Raw genomic sequence first — 17569 nt, forward strand, 5'->3', positions numbered from 1 at the left:
ATCGAAGTAGGAATTGTACACCGCTATACAACAACAGGCGCTGACGTATTTCAGAACACATCTGCCGATTCGTACTGTTTTGTCGTTTTCAAAGACTTCCTGGCGAACTTGGTTAGCACATTCTCCCTCAAACTGAGATATTTACTGCAATTTCGCACCTTATGGTCATTACAGTAGATTAAAATGCTTAAGCAAGAATCTTTGTCACAACAGAACGGTGGTATGGAAAGAAGGCGGTATAAAAAAAAAAAAAAAGTAAATGAAAGGGAGCCAACAGCACGTGGTGTTCCCAGGTGGTCACCCATCCAAGTACTAACCACGCCCGATGTTGCTTAACTTCGGTGATCGGACGAGAACCGGTGTACTCAACATGGTATGGCCGTTGGCGCCCAGATGATGTAGGCGCATGGCGGAATTCGCATTCGGTTCTTATCCCAACACACACAAAATCACACTTTTCGGTCGAAAGCAGCCGCATTCTTTTTTATTGACAATTTGTCACGTTGGCGCGAACGCAATCCTGAGTTCCAAAACTTATGAGCCGGAAGGACGCGCTTCGTGTATTTTTTTTTTTTTTTTTTTTTTTGTTGTGAGATTTATAAATTTATTTATTAACATTACATCGTTACAAGCTAACAACTTTACAACATAAAACACGAACAGAATTGTAATTGTAAGCACTTCCTTCCGCAATCCGACGTGCCAGCAGAGCGACTGCCGAATTAGCGGGCGCGCCGCCGTGTGTGTGAGACGCGCAGCTTCTCGTTGCACCTCCTGTCATCCGCTTGGCGCGTGCAGCCTTCGACACTCGCGGAAGACGCATCTTGTCCCTGGTGTCCAGCGCAGGAGGGCTGGCGCGCGGCCGACCGGCGTATGGCCTGTGCGGGGTGTGGCAGAGTCTTGTTGGAGGGCGCCACTGCTGGCGATGTGAGCTTCCTCGCCTCGCCTCGCCTCGCTTCAGACGAGGTGTTTGCGTAATTTGCAGTGCATTAGCACCTTTCCTATCCCTGTCCCTGTCCCCGTCCCGACTTGTCCCGACTTTGCTCGACTGCCGCTCGCTGCCGCTCGGGTCGTGGCCCATATAACAGCGCAAGCACAAGAAACGTCTGCAGGAGATGACGAGACGAGACGAGACGACTAAGGAATAAATTTATAATTACATATCGAAGTAGGAATTGTACACCGCTATACAACAACACGCGCTGACGTATTTCAGAACACATCTGCCGATTCGTACTGTTTTGTCGTTTTCAAAGACTTCCTGGCGAACTTGGTTAGCACATTCTCCCTCAAACTGAGATATTTACTGCAATTTCGCACCTTATGGTCATTACAGTAGATTAAAATGCTTAAGCAAGAATCTTTGTCACAACAGAACGGTGGTATGGAAAGAAGGCGGTATAAAAAAAAAAAAAGTAAATGAAAGGGAGCCAACAGCACGTGGTGTTCCCAGGTGGTCACCCATCCAAGTACTAACCACGCCCGATGTTGCTTAACTTCGGTGATCGGACGAGAACCGGTGTACTCAACATGGTATGGCCGTTGGCGCCCAGATGATGTAGGCGCATGGCGGAATTCGCATTCGGTTCTTATCCCAACACACACAAAATCACACTTTTCGGTCGAAAGCAGCCGCATTCTTTTTTATTGACAATTTGTCACGTTGGCGCGAACGCAATCCTGAGTTCCAAAACTTATGAGCCGGAAGGACGCGCTTCGTGTATTTTTTTTTTTTTTTTTTTTTTGTTGTGAGATTTATAAATTTATTTATTAACATTACATCGTTACAAGCTAACAACTTTACAACATAAAACACGAACAGAATTGTAATTGTAAGCACTTCCTTCCGCAATCCGACGTGCCAGCAGAGCGACTGCCGAATTAGCGGGCGCGCCGCCGTGTGTGTGAGACGCGCAGCTTCTCGTTGCACCTCCTGTCATCCGCTTGGCGCGTGCAGCCTTCGACACTCGCGGAAGACGCATCTTGTCCCTGGTGTCCAGCGCAGGAGGGCTGGCGCGCGGCCGACCGGCGTATGGCCTGTGCGGGGTGTGGCAGAGTCTTGTTGGAGGGCGCCACTGCTGGCGATGTGAGCTTCCTCGCCTCGCCTCGCCTCGCTTCAGACGAGGTGTTTGCGTAATTTGCAGTGCATTAGCACCTTTCCTATCCCTGTCCCTGTCCCCGTCCCGACTTGTCCCGACTTTGCTCGACTGCCGCTCGCTGCCGCTCGGGTCGTGGCCCATATAACAGCGCAAGCACAAGAAACGTCTGCAGGAGATGACGAGACGAGACGAGACGACTAAGGAATAAATTTATAATTACATATCGAAGTAGGAATTGTACACCGCTATACAACAACAGGCGCTGACGTATTTCAGAACACATCTGCCGATTCGTACTGTTTTGTCGTTTTCAAAGACTTCCTGGCGAACTTGGTTAGCACATTCTCCCTCAAACTGAGATATTTACTGCAATTTCGCACCTTATGGTCATTACAGTAGATTAAAATGCTTAAGCAAGAATCTTTGTCACAACAGAACGGTGGTATGGAAAGAAGGCGGTATAAAAAAAAAAAAAAAGTAAATGAAAGGGAGCCAACAGCACGTGGTGTTCCCAGGTGGTCACCCATCCAAGTACTAACCACGCCCGATGTTGCTTAACTTCGGTGATCGGACGAGAACCGGTGTACTCAACATGGTATGGCCGTTGGCGCCCAGATGATGTAGGCGCATGGCGGAATTCGCATTCGGTTCTTATCCCAACACACACAAAATCACACTTTTCGGTCGAAAGCAGCCGCATTCTTTTTTATTGACAATTTGTCACGTTGGCGCGAACGCAATCCTGAGTTCCAAAACTTATGAGCCGGAAGGACGCGCTTCGTGTATTTTTTTCTTTTTTTTTTTGTTGTGAGATTTATAAATTTGTTTATTAACATTACATCGTTACAAGCTAACAACTTTACAACATAAAACACGAACAGAATTGTAATTGTAAGCACTTCCTTCCGCAATCCGACGTGCCAGCAGAGCGACTGCCGAATTAGCGGGCGCGCCGCCGTGTGTGTGAGACGCGCAGCTTCTCGTTGCACCTCCTGTCATCCGCTTGGCGCGTGCAGCCTTCGACACTCGCGGAAGACGCATCTTGTCCCTGGTGTCCAGCGCAGGAGGGCTGGCGCGCGGCCGACCGGCGTATGGCCTGTGCGGGGTGTGGCAGAGTCTTGTTGGAGGGCGCCACTGCTGGCGATGTGAGCTTCCTCGCCTCGCCTCGCCTCGCTTCAGACGAGGTGTTTGCGTAATTTGCAGTGCATTAGCACCTTTCCTATCCCTGTCCCTGTCCCCGTCCCGACTTGTCCCGACTTTGCTCGACTGCCGCTCGCTGCCGCTCGGGTCGTGGCCCATATAACAGCGCAAGCACAAGAAACGTCTGCAGGAGATGACGAGACGAGACGAGACGACTAAGGAATAAATTTATAATTACATATCGAAGTAGGAATTGTACACCGCTATACAACAACAGGCGCTGACGTATTTCAGAACACATCTGCCGATTCGTACTGTTTTGTCGTTTTCAAAGACTTCCTGGCGAACTTGGTTAGCACATTCTCCCTCAAACTGAGATATTTACTGCAATTTCGCACCTTATGGTCATTACAGTAGATTAAAATGCTTAAGCAAGAATCTTTGTCACAACAGAACGGTGGTATGGAAAGAAGGCGGTATAAAAAAAAAAAAAAAAGTAAATGAAAGGGAGCCAACAGCACGTGGTGTTCCCAGGTGGTCACCCATCCAAGTACTAACCACGCCCGATGTTGCTTAACTTCGGTGATCGGACGAGAACCGGTGTACTCAACATGGTATGGCCGTTGGCGCCCAGATGATGTAGGCGCATGGCGGAATTCGCATTCGGTTCTTATCCCAACACACACAAAATCACACTTTTCGGTCGAAAGCAGCCGCATTCTTTTTTATTGACAATTTGTCACGTTGGCGCGAACGCAATCCTGAGTTCCAAAACTTATGAGCCGGAAGGACGCGCTTCGTGTATTTTTTTTTTTTTTTTTTTGTTGTGAGATTTATAAATTTGTTTATTAACATTACATCGTTACAAGCTAACAACTTTACAACATAAAACACGAACAGAATTGTAATTGTAAGCACTTCCTTCCGCAATCCGACGTGCCAGCAGAGCGACTGCCGAATTAGCGGGCGCGCCGCCGTGTGTGTGAGACGCGCAGCTTCTCGTTGCACCTCCTGTCATCCGCTTGGCGCGTGCAGCCTTCGACACTCGCGGAAGACGCATCTTGTCCCTGGTGTCCAGCGCAGGAGGGCTGGCGCGCGGCCGACCGGCGTATGGCCTGTGCGGGGTGTGGCAGAGTCTTGTTGGAGGGCGCCACTGCTGGCGATGTGAGCTTCCTCGCCTCGCCTCGCCTCGCTTCAGACGAGGTGTTTGCGTAATTTGCAGTGCATTAGCACCTTTCCTATCCCTGTCCCTGTCCCCGTCCCGACTTGTCCCGACTTTGCTCGACTGCCGCTCGCTGCCGCTCGGGTCGTGGCCCATATAACAGCGCAAGCACAAGAAACGTCTGCAGGAGATGACGAGACGAGACGAGACGACTAAGGAATAAATTTATAATTACATATCGAAGTAGGAATTGTACACCGCTATACAACAACAGGCGCTGACGTATTTCAGAACACATCTGCCGATTCGTACTGTTTTGTCGTTTTCAAAGACTTCCTGGCGAACTTGGTTAGCACATTCTCCCTCAAACTGAGATATTTACTGCAATTTCGCACCTTATGGTCATTACAGTAGATTAAAATGCTTAAGCAAGAATCTTTGTCACAACAGAACGGTGGTATGGAAAGAAGGCGGTATAAAAAAAAAAAAAAAGTAAATGAAAGGGAGCCAACAGCACGTGGTGTTCCCAGGTGGTCACCCATCCAAGTACTAACCACGCCCGATGTTGCTTAACTTCGGTGATCGGACGAGAACCGGTGTACTCAACATGGTATGGCCGTTGGCGCCCAGATGATGTAGGCGCATGGCGGAATTCGCATTCGGTTCTTATCCCAACACACACAAAATCACACTTTTCGGTCGAAAGCAGCCGCATTCTTTTTTATTGACAATTTGTCACGTTGGCGCGAACGCAATCCTGAGTTCCAAAACTTATGAGCCGGAAGGACGCGCTTCGTGTATTTTTTTTTTTTTTTTTTTTTTGTTGTGAGATTTATAAATTTATTTATTAACATTACATCGTTACAAGCTAACAACTTTACAACATAAAACACGAACAGAATTGTAATTGTAAGCACTTCCTTCCGCAATCCGACGTGCCAGCAGAGCGACTGCCGAATTAGCGGGCGCGCCGCCGTGTGTGTGAGACGCGCAGCTTCTCGTTGCACCTCCTGTCATCCGCTTGGCGCGTGCAGCCTTCGACACTCGCGGAAGACGCATCTTGTCCCTGGTGTCCAGCGCAGGAGGGCTGGCGCGCGGCCGACCGGCGTATGGCCTGTGCGGGGTGTGGCAGAGTCTTGTTGGAGGGCGCCACTGCTGGCGATGTGAGCTTCCTCGCCTCGCCTCGCCTCGCTTCAGACGAGGTGTTTGCGTAATTTGCAGTGCATTAGCACCTTTCCTATCCCTGTCCCTGTCCCCGTCCCGACTTGTCCCGACTTTGCTCGACTGCCGCTCGCTGCCGCTCGGGTCGTGGCCCATATAACAGCGCAAGCACAAGAAACGTCTGCAGGAGATGACGAGACGAGACGAGACGACTAAGGAATAAATTTATAATTACATATCGAAGTAGGAATTGTACACCGCTATACAACAACAGGCGCTGACGTATTTCAGAACACATCTGCCGATTCGTACTGTTTTGTCGTTTTCAAAGACTTCCTGGCGAACTTGGTTAGCACATTCTCCCTCAAACTGAGATATTTACTGCAATTTCGCACCTTATGGTCATTACAGTAGATTAAAATGCTTAAGCAAGAATCTTTGTCACAACAGAACGGTGGTATGGAAAGAAGGCGGTATAAAAAAAAAAAAAGTAAATGAAAGGGAGCATACAGCACGTGGTGTTCCCAGGTGGTCACCCATCCAAGTACTAACCACGCCCGATGTTGCTTAACTTCGGTGATCGGACGAGAACCGGTGTACTCAACATGGTATGGCCGTTGGCGCCCAGATGATGTAGGCGCATGGCGGAATTCGCATTCGGTTCTTATCCCAACACACACAAAATCACACTTTTCGGTCGAAAGCAGCCGCATTCTTTTTTATTGACAATTTGTCACGTTGGCGCGAACGCAATCCTGAGTTCCAAAACTTATGAGCCGGAAGGACGCGCTTCGTGTATTTTTTTTTTTTTTTTTTTTTTTGTTGTGAGATTTATAAATTTATTTATTAACATTACATCGTTACAAGCTAACAACTTTACAACATAAAACACGAACAGAATTGTAATTGTAAGCACTTCCTTCCGCAATCCGACGTGCCAGCAGAGCGACTGCCGAATTAGCGGGCGCGCCGCCGTGTGTGTGAGACGCGCAGCTTCTCGTTGCACCTCCTGTCATCCGCTTGGCGCGTGCAGCCTTCGACACTCGCGGAAGACGCATCTTGTCCCTGGTGTCCAGCGCAGGAGGGCTGGCGCGCGGCCGACCGGCGTATGGCCTGTGCGGGGTGTGGCAGAGTCTTGTTGGAGGGCGCCACTGCTGGCGATGTGAGCTTCCTCGCCTCGCCTCGCCTCGCTTCAGACGAGGTGTTTGCGTAATTTGCAGTGCATTAGCACCTTTCCTATCCCTGTCCCTGTCCCCGTCCCGACTTGTCCCGACTTTGCTCGACTGCCGCTCGCTGCCGCTCGGGTCGTGGCCCATATAACAGCGCAAGCACAAGAAACGTCTGCAGGAGATGACGAGACGAGACGAGACGACTAAGGAATAAATTTATAATTACATATCGAAGTAGGAATTGTACACCGCTATACAACAACAGGCGCTGACGTATTTCAGAACACATCTGCCGATTCGTACTGTTTTGTCGTTTTCAAAGACTTCCTGGCGAACTTGGTTAGCACATTCTCCCTCAAACTGAGATATTTACTGCAATTTCGCACCTTATGGTCATTACAGTAGATTAAAATGCTTAAGCAAGAATCTTTGTCACAACAGAACGGTGGTATGGAAAGAAGGCGGTATAAAAAAAAAAAAAGTAAATGAAAGGGAGCATACAGCACGTGGTGTTCCCAGGTGGTCACCCATCCAAGTACTAACCACGCCCGATGTTGCTTAACTTCGGTGATCGGACGAGAACCGGTGTACTCAACATGGTATGGCCGTTGGCGCCCAGATGATGTAGGCGCATGGCGGAATTCGCATTCGGTTCTTATCCCAACACACACAAAATCACACTTTTCGGTCGAAAGCAGCCGCATTCTTTTTTATTGACAATTTGTCACGTTGGCGCGAACGCAATCCTGAGTTCCAAAACTTATGAGCCGGAAGGACGCGCTTCGTGTATTTTTTTTTTTTTTTTTTTTTTGTTGTGAGATTTATAAATTTATTTATTAACATTACATCGTTACAAGCTAACAACTTTACAACATAAAACACGAACAGAATTGTAATTGTAAGCACTTCCTTCCGCAATCCGACGTGCCAGCAGAGCGACTGCCGAATTAGCGGGCGCGCCGCCGTGTGTGTGAGACGCGCAGCTTCTCGTTGCACCTCCTGTCATCCGCTTGGCGCGTGCAGCCTTCGACACTCGCGGAAGACGCATCTTGTCCCTGGTGTCCAGCGCAGGAGGGCTGGCGCGCGGCCGACCGGCGTATGGCCTGTGCGGGGTGTGGCAGAGTCTTGTTGGAGGGCGCCACTGCTGGCGATGTGAGCTTCCTCGCCTCGCCTCGCCTCGCTTCAGACGAGGTGTTTGCGTAATTTGCAGTGCATTAGCACCTTTCCTATCCCTGTCCCTGTCCCCGTCCCGACTTGTCCCGACTTTGCTCGACTGCCGCTCGCTGCCGCTCGGGTCGTGGCCCATATAACAGCGCAAGCACAAGAAACGTCTGCAGGAGATGACGAGACGAGACGAGACGACTAAGGAATAAATTTATAATTACATATCGAAGTAGGAATTGTACACCGCTATACAACAACAGGCGCTGACGTATTTCAGAACACATCTGCCGATTCGTACTGTTTTGTCGTTTTCAAAGACTTCCTGGCGAACTTGGTTAGCACATTCTCCCTCAAACTGAGATATTTACTGCAATTTCGCACCTTATGGTCATTACAGTAGATTAAAATGCTTAAGCAAGAATCTTTGTCACAACAGAACGGTGGTATGGAAAGAAGGCGGTATAAAAAAAAAAAAAAAGTAAATGAAAGGGAGCCAACAGCACGTGGTGTTCCCAGGTGGTCACCCATCCAAGTACTAACCACGCCCGATGTTGCTTAACTTCGGTGATCGGACGAGAACCGGTGTACTCAACATGGTATGGCCGTTGGCGCCCAGATGATGTAGGCGCATGGCGGAATTCGCATTCGGTTCTTATCCCAACACACACAAAATCACACTTTTCGGTCGAAAGCAGCCGCATTCTTTTTTATTGACAATTTGTCACGTTGGCGCGAACGCAATCCTGAGTTCCAAAACTTATGAGCCGGAAGGACGCGCTTCGTGTATTTTTTTTTTTTTTTTTTTTTTTTGTTGTGAGATTTATAAATTTATTTATTAACATTACATCGTTACAAGCTAACAACTTTACAACATAAAACACGAACAGAATTGTAATTGTAAGCACTTCCTTCCGCAATCCGACGTGCCAGCAGAGCGACTGCCGAATTAGCGGGCGCGCCGCCGTGTGTGTGAGACGCGCAGCTTCTCGTTGCACCTCCTGTCATCCGCTTGGCGCGTGCAGCCTTCGACACTCGCGGAAGACGCATCTTGTCCCTGGTGTCCAGCGCAGGAGGGCTGGCGCGCGGCCGACCGGCGTATGGCCTGTGCGGGGTGTGGCAGAGTCTTGTTGGAGGGCGCCACTGCTGGCGATGTGAGCTTCCTCGCCTCGCCTCGCCTCGCTTCAGACGAGGTGTTTGCGTAATTTGCAGTGCATTAGCACCTTTCCTATCCCTGTCCCTGTCCCCGTCCCGACTTGTCCCGACTTTGCTCGACTGCCGCTCGCTGCCGCTCGGGTCGTGGCCCATATAACAGCGCAAGCACAAGAAACGTCTGCAGGAGATGACGAGACGAGACGAGACGACTAAGGAATAAATTTATAATTACATATCGAAGTAGGAATTGTACACCGCTATACAACAACAGGCGCTGACGTATTTCAGAACACATCTGCCGATTCGTACTGTTTTGTCGTTTTCAAAGACTTCCTGGCGAACTTGGTTAGCACATTCTCCCTCAAACTGAGATATTTACTGCAATTTCGCACCTTATGGTCATTACAGTAGATTAAAATGCTTAAGCAAGAATCTTTGTCACAACAGAACGGTGGTATGGAAAGAAGGCGGTATAAAAAAAAAAAAAGTAAATGAAAGGGAGCATACAGCACGTGGTGTTCCCAGGTGGTCACCCATCCAAGTACTAACCACGCCCGATGTTGCTTAACTTCGGTGATCGGACGAGAACCGGTGTACTCAACATGGTATGGCCGTTGGCGCCCAGATGATGTAGGCGCATGGCGGAATTCGCATTCGGTTCTTATCCCAACACACACAAAATCACACTTTTCGGTCGAAAGCAGCCGCATTCTTTTTTATTGACAATTTGTCACGTTGGCGCGAACGCAATCCTGAGTTCCAAAACTTATGAGCCGGAAGGACGCGCTTCGTGTATTTTTTTTTTTTTTTTTTTTTTGTTGTGAGATTTATAAATTTATTTATTAACATTACATCGTTACAAGCTAACAACTTTACAACATAAAACACGAACAGAATTGTAATTGTAAGCACTTCCTTCCGCAATCCGACGTGCCAGCAGAGCGACTGCCGAATTAGCGGGCGCGCCGCCGTGTGTGTGAGACGCGCAGCTTCTCGTTGCACCTCCTGTCATCCGCTTGGCGCGTGCAGCCTTCGACACTCGCGGAAGACGCATCTTGTCCCTGGTGTCCAGCGCAGGAGGGCTGGCGCGCGGCCGACCGGCGTATGGCCTGTGCGGGGTGTGGCAGAGTCTTGTTGGAGGGCGCCACTGCTGGCGATGTGAGCTTCCTCGCCTCGCCTCGCCTCGCTTCAGACGAGGTGTTTGCGTAATTTGCAGTGCATTAGCACCTTTCCTATCCCTGTCCCTGTCCCCGTCCCGACTTGTCCCGACTTTGCTCGACTGCCGCTCGCTGCCGCTCGGGTCGTGGCCCATATAACAGCGCAAGCACAAGAAACGTCTGCAGGAGATGACGAGACGAGACGAGACGACTAAGGAATAAATTTATAATTACATATCGAAGTAGGAATTGTACACCGCTATACAACAACAGGCGCTGACGTATTTCAGAACACATCTGCCGATTCGTACTGTTTTGTCGTTTTCAAAGACTTCCTGGCGAACTTGGTTAGCACATTCTCCCTCAAACTGAGATATTTACTGCAATTTCGCACCTTATGGTCATTACAGTAGATTAAAATGCTTAAGCAAGAATCTTTGTCACAACAGAACGGTGGTATGGAAAGAAGGCGGTATAAAAAAAAAAAAAGTAAATGAAAGGGAGCATACAGCACGCGGTGTTCCCAGGTGGTCACCCATCCAAGTACTAACCACGCCCGATGTTGCTTAACTTCGGTGATCGGACGAGAACCGGTGTACTCAACATGGTATGGCCGTTGGCGCCCAGATGATGTAGGCGCATGGCGGAATTCGCATTCGGTTCTTATCCCAACACACACAAAATCACACTTTTCGGTCGAAAGCAGCCGCATTCTTTTTTATTGACAATTTGTCACGTTGGCGCGAACGCAATCCTGAGTTCCAAAACTTATGAGCCGGAAGGACGCGCTTCGTGTATTTTTTTTTTTTTTTTTTTTTTGTTGTGAGATTTATAAATTTATTTATTAACATTACATCGTTACAAGCTAACAACTTTACAACATAAAACACGAACAGAATTGTAATTGTAAGCACTTCCTTCCGCAATCCGACGTGCCAGCAGAGCGACTGCCGAATTAGCGGGCGCGCCGCCGTGTGTGTGAGACGCGCAGCTTCTCGTTGCACCTCCTGTCATCCGCTTGGCGCGTGCAGCCTTCGACACTCGCGGAAGACGCATCTTGTCCCTGGTGTCCAGCGCAGGAGGGCTGGCGCGCGGCCGACCGGCGTATGGCCTGTGCGGGGTGTGGCAGAGTCTTGTTGGAGGGCGCCACTGCTGGCGATGTGAGCTTCCTCGCCTCGCCTCGCCTCGCTTCAGACGAGGTGTTTGCGTAATTTGCAGTGCATTAGCACCTTTCCTATCCCTGTCCCTGTCCCCGTCCCGACTTGTCCCGACTTTGCTCGACTGCCGCTCGCTGCCGCTCGGGTCGTGGCCCATATAACAGCGCAAGCACAAGAAACGTCTGCAGGAGATGACGAGACGAGACGAGACGACTAAGGAATAAATTTATAATTACATATCGAAGTAGGAATTGTACACCGCTATACAACAACAGGCGCTGACGTATTTCAGAACACATCTGCCGATTCGTACTGTTTTGTCGTTTTCAAAGACTTCCTGGCGAACTTGGTTAGCACATTCTCCCTCAAACTGAGATATTTACTGCAATTTCGCACCTTATGGTCATTACAGTAGATTAAAATGCTTAAGCAAGAATCTTTGTCACAACAGAACGGTGGTATGGAAAGAAGGCGGTATAAAAAAAAAAAAAGTAAATGAAAGGGAGCATACAGCACGTGGTGTTCCCAGGTGGTCACCCATCCAAGTACTAACCACGCCCGATGTTGCTTAACTTCGGTGATCGGACGAGAACCGGTGTACTCAACATGGTATGGCCGTTGGCGCCCAGATGATGTAGGCGCATGGCGGAATTCGCATTCGGTTCTTATCCCAACACACACAAAATCACACTTTTCGGTCGAAAGCAGCCGCATTCTTTTTTATTGACAATTTGTCACGTTGGCGCGAACGCAATCCTGAGTTCCAAAACTTATGAGCCGGAAGGACGCGCTTCGTGTATTTTTTTTTTTTTTTTTTTTTGTTGTGAGATTTATAAATTTATTTATTAACATTACATCGTTACAAGCTAACAACTTTACAACATAAAACACGAACAGAATTGTAATTGTAAGCACTTCCTTCCGCAATCCGACGTGCCAGCAGAGCGACTGCCGAATTAGCGGGCGCGCCGCCGTGTGTGTGAGACGCGCAGCTTCTCGTTGCACCTCCTGTCATCCGCTTGGCGCGTGCAGCCTTCGACACTCGCGGAAGACGCATCTTGTCCCTGGTGTCCAGCGCAGGAGGGCTGGCGCGCGGCCGACCGGCGTATGGCCTGTGCGGGGTGTGGCAGAGTCTTGTTGGAGGGCGCCACTGCTGGCGATGTGAGCTTCCTCGCCTCGCCTCGCCTCGCTTCAGACGAGGTGTTTGCGTAATTTGCAGTGCATTAGCACCTTTCCTATCCCTGTCCCTGTCCCCGTCCCGACTTGTCCCGACTTTGCTCGACTGCCGCTCGCTGCCGCTCGGGTCGTGGCCCATATAACAGCGCAAGCACAAGAAACGTCTGCAGGAGATGACGAGACGAGACGAGACGACTAAGGAATAAATTTATAATTACATATCGAAGTAGGAATTGTACACCGCTATACAACAACAGGCGCTGACGTATTTCAGAACACATCTGCCGATTCGTACTGTTTTGTCGTTTTCAAAGACTTCCTAGCGAACTTGGTTAGCACATTCTCCCTCAAACTGAGATATTTACTGCAATTTCGCACCTTATGGTCATTACAGTAGATTAAAATGCTTAAGCAAGAATCTTTGTCACAACAGAACGGTGGTATGGAAAGAAGGCGGTATAAAAAAAAAAAAAGTAAATGAAAGGGAGCCAACAGCACGTGGTGTTCCCAGGTGGTCACCCATCCAAGTACTAACCACGCCCGATGTTGCTTAACTTCGGTGATCGGACGAGAACCGGTGTACTCAACATGGTATGGCCGTTGGCGCCCAGATGATGTAGGCGCATGGCGGAATTCGCATTCGGTTCTTATCCCAACACACACAAAATCACACTTTTCGGTCGAAAGCAGCCGCATTCTTTTTTATTGACAATTTGTCACGTTGGCGCGAACGCAATCCTGAGTTCCAAAACTTATGAGCCGGAAGGACGCGCTTCGTGTATTTTTTTTTTTTTTTTTTTTTTGTTGTGAGATTTATAAATTTATTTATTAACATTACATCGTTACAAGCTAACAACTTTACAACATAAAACACGAACAGAATTGTAATTGTAAGCACTTCCTTCCGCAATCCGACGTGCCAGCAGAGCGACTGCCGAATTAGCGGGCGCGCCGCCGTGTGTGTGAGACGCGCAGCTTCTCGTTGCACCTCCTGTCATCCGCTTGGCGCGTGCAGCCTTCGACACTCGCGGAAGACGCATCTTGTCCCTGGTGTCCAGCGCAGGAGGGCTGGCGCGCGGCCGACCGGCGTATGGCCTGTGCGGGGTGTGGCAGAGTCTTGTTGGAGGGCGCCACTGCTGGCGATGTGAGCTTCCTCGCCTCGCCTCGCCTCGCTTCAGACGAGGTGTTTGCGTAATTTGCAGTGCATTAGCACCTTTCCTATCCCTGTCCCTGTCCCCGTCCCGACTTGTCCCGACTTTGCTCGACTGCCGCTCGCTGCCGCTCGGGTCGTGGCCCATATAACAGCGCAAGCACAAGAAACGTCTGCAGGAGATGACGAGACGAGACGAGACGACTAAGGAATAAATTTATAATTACATATCGAAGTAGGAATTGTACACCGCTATACAACAACAGGCGCTGACGTATTTCAGAACACATCTGCCGATTCGTACTGTTTTGTCGTTTTCAAAGACTTCCTGGCGAACTTGGTTAGCACATTCTCCCTCAAACTGAGATATTTACTGCAATTTCGCACCTTATGGTCATTACAGTAGATTAAAATGCTTAAGCAAGAATCTTTGTCACAACAGAACGGTGGTATGGAAAGAAGGCGGTATAAAAAAAAAAAAAAGTAAATGAAAGGGAGCCAACAGCACGTGGTGTTCCCAGGTGGTCACCCATCCAAGTACTAACCACGCCCGATGTTGCTTAACTTCGGTGATCGGACGAGAACCGGTGTACTCAACATGGTATGGCCGTTGGCGCCCAGATGATGTAGGCGCAAGGCGGAATTCGCATTCGGTTCTTATCCCAACACACACAAAATCACACTTTTCGGTCGAAAGCAGCCGCATTCTTTTTTATTGACAATTTGTCACGTTGGCGCGAACGCAATCCTGAGTTCCAAAACTTATGAGCCGGAAGGACGCGCTTCGTGTATTTTTTTTTTTTTTTTTTTGTTGTGAGATTTATAAATTTATTAATTAACATTACATCGTTACAAGCTAACAACTTTACAACATAAAACACGAACAGAATTGTAATTGTAAGCACTTCCTTCCGCAATCCGACGTGCCAGCAGAGCGACTGCCGAATTAGCGGGCGCGCCGCCGTGTGTGTGAGACGCGCAGCTTCTCGTTGCACCTCCTGTCATCCGCTTGGCGCGTGCAGCCTTCGACACTCGCGGAAGACGCATCTTGTCCCTGGTGTCCAGCGCAGGAGGGCTGGCGCGCGGCCGACCGGCGTATGGCCTGTGCGGGGTGTGGCAGAGTCTTGTTGGAGGGCGCCACTGCTGGCGATGTGAGCTTCCTCGCCTCGCCTCGCCTCGCTTCAGACGAGGTGTTTGCGTAATTTGCAGTGCATTAGCACCTTTCCTATCCCTGTCCCTGTCCCCGTCCCGACTTGTCCCGACTTTGCTCGACTGCCGCTCGCTGCCGCTCGGGTCGTGGCCCATATAACAGCGCAAGCACAAGAAACGTCTGCAGGAGATGACGAGACGAGACGAGACGACTAAGGAATAAATTTATAATTACATATCGAAGTAGGAATTGTACACCGCTATACAACAACAGGCGCTGACGTATTTCAGAACACATCTGCCGATTCGTACTGTTTTGTCGTTTTCAAAGACTTCCTGGCGAACTTGGTTAGCACATTCTCCCTCAAACTGAGATATTTACTGCAATTTCGCACCTTATGGTCATTACAGTAGATTAAAATGCTTAAGCAAGAATCTTTGTCACAACAGAACGGTGGTATGGAAAGAGGGCGGTATAAAAAAAAAAGTAAATGAAAGGGAGCCAACAGCACGTGGTGTTCCCAGGTGGTCACCCATCCAAGTACTAACCACGCCCGATGTTGCTTAACTTCGGTGATCGGACGAGAACCGGTGTACTCAACATGGTATGGCCGTTGGCGCCCAGATGATGTAGGCGCAAGGCGGAATTCGCATTCGGTTCTTATCCCAACACACACAAAATCACACTTTTCGGTCGAAAGCAGCCGCATTCTTTTTTATTGACAATTTGTCACGTTGGCGCGAACGCAATCCTGAGTTCCAAAACTTATGAGCCGGAAGGACGCGCTTCGTGTATTTTTTTTTTTTTTTTTTTGTTGTGAGATTTATAAATTTATTTATTAACATTACATCGTTACAAGCTAACAACTTTACAACATAAAACACGAACAGAATTGTAATTGTAAGCACTTCCTTCCGCAATCCGACGTGCCAGCAGAGCGACTGCCGAATTAGCGGGCGCGCCGCCGTGTGTGTGAGACGCGCAGCTTCTCGTTGCACCTCCTGTCATCCGCTTGGCGCGTGCAGCCTTCGACACTCGCGGAAGACGCATCTTGTCCCTGGTGTCCAGCGCAGGAGGGCTGGCGCGCGGCCGACCGGCGTATGGCCTGTGCGGGGTGTGGCAGAGTCTTGTTGGAGGGCGCCACTGCTGGCGATGTGAGCTTCCTCGCCTCGCCTCGCCTCGCTTCAGACGAGGTGTTTGCGTAATTTGCAGTGCATTAGCACCTTTCCTATCCCTGTCCCTGTCCCCGTCCCGACTTGTCCCGACTTTGCTCGACTGCCGCTCGCTGCCGCTCGGGTCGTGGCCCATATAACAGCGCAAGCACAAGAAACGTCTGCAGGAGATGACGAGACGAGACGAGACGACTAAGGAATAAATTTATAATTACATATCGAAGTAGGAATTGTACACCGCTATACAACAACAGGCGCTGACGTATTTCAGAACACATCTGCCGATTCGTACTGTTTTGTCGTTTTCAAAGACTTCCTAGCGAACTTGGTTAGCACATTCTCCCTCAAACTGAGATATTTACTGCAATTTCGCACCTTATGGTCATTACAGTAGATTAAAATGCTTAAGCAAGAATCTTTGTCACAACAGAACGGTGGTATGGAAAGAAGGCGGTATAAAAAAAAAAAAAGTAAATGAAAGGGAGCCAACAGCACGTGGTGTTCCCACGTGGTCACCCATCCAAGTACTAACCACGCCCGATGTTGCTTAACTTCGGTGATCGGACGAGAACCGGTGTACTCAACATGGTATGGCCGTTGGCGCCCAGATGATGTAGGCGCATGGCGGAATTCGCATTCGGTTCTTATCCCAACACACACAAAATCACACTTTTCGGTCGAAAGCAGCCGCATTCTTTTTTATTGACAATTTGTCACGTTGGCGCGAACGCAATCCTGAGTTCCAAAACTTATGAGCCGGAAGGACGCGCTTCGTGTATTTTTTTTTTTTTTTTTTTTTTGTTGTGAGATTTATAAATTTATTTATTAACATTACATCGTTACAAGCTAACAACTTTACAACATAAAACACGAACAGAATTGTAATTGTAAGCACTTCCTTCCGCAATCCGACGTGCCAGCAGAGCGACTGCCGAATTAGCGGGCGCGCCGCCGTGTGTGTGAGACGCGCAGCTTCTCGTTGCACCTCCTGTCATCCGCTTGGCGCGTGCAGCCTTCGACACTCGCGGAAGACGCATCTTGTCCCTGGTGTCCAGCGCAGGAGGGCTGGCGCGCGGCCGACCGGCGTATGGCCTGTGCGGGGTGTGGCAGAGTCTTGTTGGAGGGCGCCACTGCTGGCGATGTGAGCTTCCTCGCCTCGCCTCGCCTCGCTTCAGACGAGGTGTTTGCGTAATTTGCAGTGCATTAGCACCTTTCCTATCCCTGTCCCTGTCCCCGTCCCGACTTGTCCCGACTTTGCTCGACTGCCGCTCGCTGCCGCTCGGGTCGTGGCCCATATAACAGCGCAAGCACAAGAAACGTCTGCAGGAGATGACGAGACGAGACGAGACGACTAAGGAATAAATTTATAATTACATATCGAAGTAGGAATTGTACACCGCTATACAACAACAGGCGCTGACGTATTTCAGAACACATCTGCCGATTCGTACTGTTTTGTCGTTTTCAAAGACTTCCTGGCGAACTTGGTTAGCACATTCTCCCTCAAACTGAGATATTTACTGCAATTTCGCACCTTATGGTCATTACAGTAGATTAAAA

At 49.3% G+C, this 17569-nt stretch overlaps 15 non-coding genes across 15 annotated transcripts; all 15 read right to left on the reverse strand.

Annotated features, from left to right (window-relative positions):
* Positions 1-268: 268 nt before the first annotated feature.
* Positions 269-387, reverse strand: LOC124563126. Its single transcript, XR_006969912.1, has one exon. It is a non-coding gene; the product is annotated as a 5S ribosomal RNA (ribosomal RNA).
* Positions 388-1428: 1041 nt separating this feature from the next.
* LOC124563127 lies at positions 1429-1547 on the reverse strand. Its single transcript, XR_006969913.1, has one exon. It is a non-coding gene; the product is annotated as a 5S ribosomal RNA (ribosomal RNA).
* A 1042-nt stretch (positions 1548-2589) lies between these two features.
* LOC124563128 lies at positions 2590-2708 on the reverse strand. Its single transcript, XR_006969914.1, has one exon. It is a non-coding gene; the product is annotated as a 5S ribosomal RNA (ribosomal RNA).
* Positions 2709-3748: 1040 nt separating this feature from the next.
* Positions 3749-3867, reverse strand: LOC124563129. The gene has a single exon (XR_006969915.1). It is a non-coding gene; the product is annotated as a 5S ribosomal RNA (ribosomal RNA).
* Positions 3868-4906: 1039 nt separating this feature from the next.
* Positions 4907-5025, reverse strand: LOC124563131. Its single transcript, XR_006969916.1, has one exon. It is a non-coding gene; the product is annotated as a 5S ribosomal RNA (ribosomal RNA).
* A 1040-nt stretch (positions 5026-6065) lies between these two features.
* Positions 6066-6184, reverse strand: LOC124563284. The gene has a single exon (XR_006970055.1). It is a non-coding gene; the product is annotated as a 5S ribosomal RNA (ribosomal RNA).
* A 1041-nt stretch (positions 6185-7225) lies between these two features.
* Positions 7226-7344, reverse strand: LOC124563286. The gene has a single exon (XR_006970056.1). It is a non-coding gene; the product is annotated as a 5S ribosomal RNA (ribosomal RNA).
* A 1042-nt stretch (positions 7345-8386) lies between these two features.
* Positions 8387-8505, reverse strand: LOC124563132. The gene has a single exon (XR_006969917.1). It is a non-coding gene; the product is annotated as a 5S ribosomal RNA (ribosomal RNA).
* Positions 8506-9547: 1042 nt separating this feature from the next.
* LOC124563287 lies at positions 9548-9666 on the reverse strand. Its single transcript, XR_006970057.1, has one exon. It is a non-coding gene; the product is annotated as a 5S ribosomal RNA (ribosomal RNA).
* Positions 9667-10706: 1040 nt separating this feature from the next.
* Positions 10707-10825, reverse strand: LOC124563291. Its single transcript, XR_006970061.1, has one exon. It is a non-coding gene; the product is annotated as a 5S ribosomal RNA (ribosomal RNA).
* A 1040-nt stretch (positions 10826-11865) lies between these two features.
* LOC124563288 lies at positions 11866-11984 on the reverse strand. Its single transcript, XR_006970058.1, has one exon. It is a non-coding gene; the product is annotated as a 5S ribosomal RNA (ribosomal RNA).
* A 1039-nt stretch (positions 11985-13023) lies between these two features.
* LOC124563133 lies at positions 13024-13142 on the reverse strand. The gene has a single exon (XR_006969918.1). It is a non-coding gene; the product is annotated as a 5S ribosomal RNA (ribosomal RNA).
* Positions 13143-14183: 1041 nt separating this feature from the next.
* LOC124563134 lies at positions 14184-14302 on the reverse strand. Its single transcript, XR_006969919.1, has one exon. It is a non-coding gene; the product is annotated as a 5S ribosomal RNA (ribosomal RNA).
* Positions 14303-15336: 1034 nt separating this feature from the next.
* On the reverse strand, positions 15337-15455 carry LOC124563135. Its single transcript, XR_006969920.1, has one exon. It is a non-coding gene; the product is annotated as a 5S ribosomal RNA (ribosomal RNA).
* Positions 15456-16492: 1037 nt separating this feature from the next.
* LOC124563142 lies at positions 16493-16611 on the reverse strand. The gene has a single exon (XR_006969926.1). It is a non-coding gene; the product is annotated as a 5S ribosomal RNA (ribosomal RNA).
* Between the last annotated feature and the right edge of the window lie 958 nt (positions 16612-17569).

This window comes from Schistocerca americana, unplaced genomic scaffold (genome assembly GCF_021461395.2).
Source record: "Schistocerca americana isolate TAMUIC-IGC-003095 unplaced genomic scaffold, iqSchAmer2.1 HiC_scaffold_119, whole genome shotgun sequence".
NCBI lineage: Eukaryota > Metazoa > Arthropoda > Insecta > Orthoptera > Acrididae > Schistocerca > Schistocerca americana.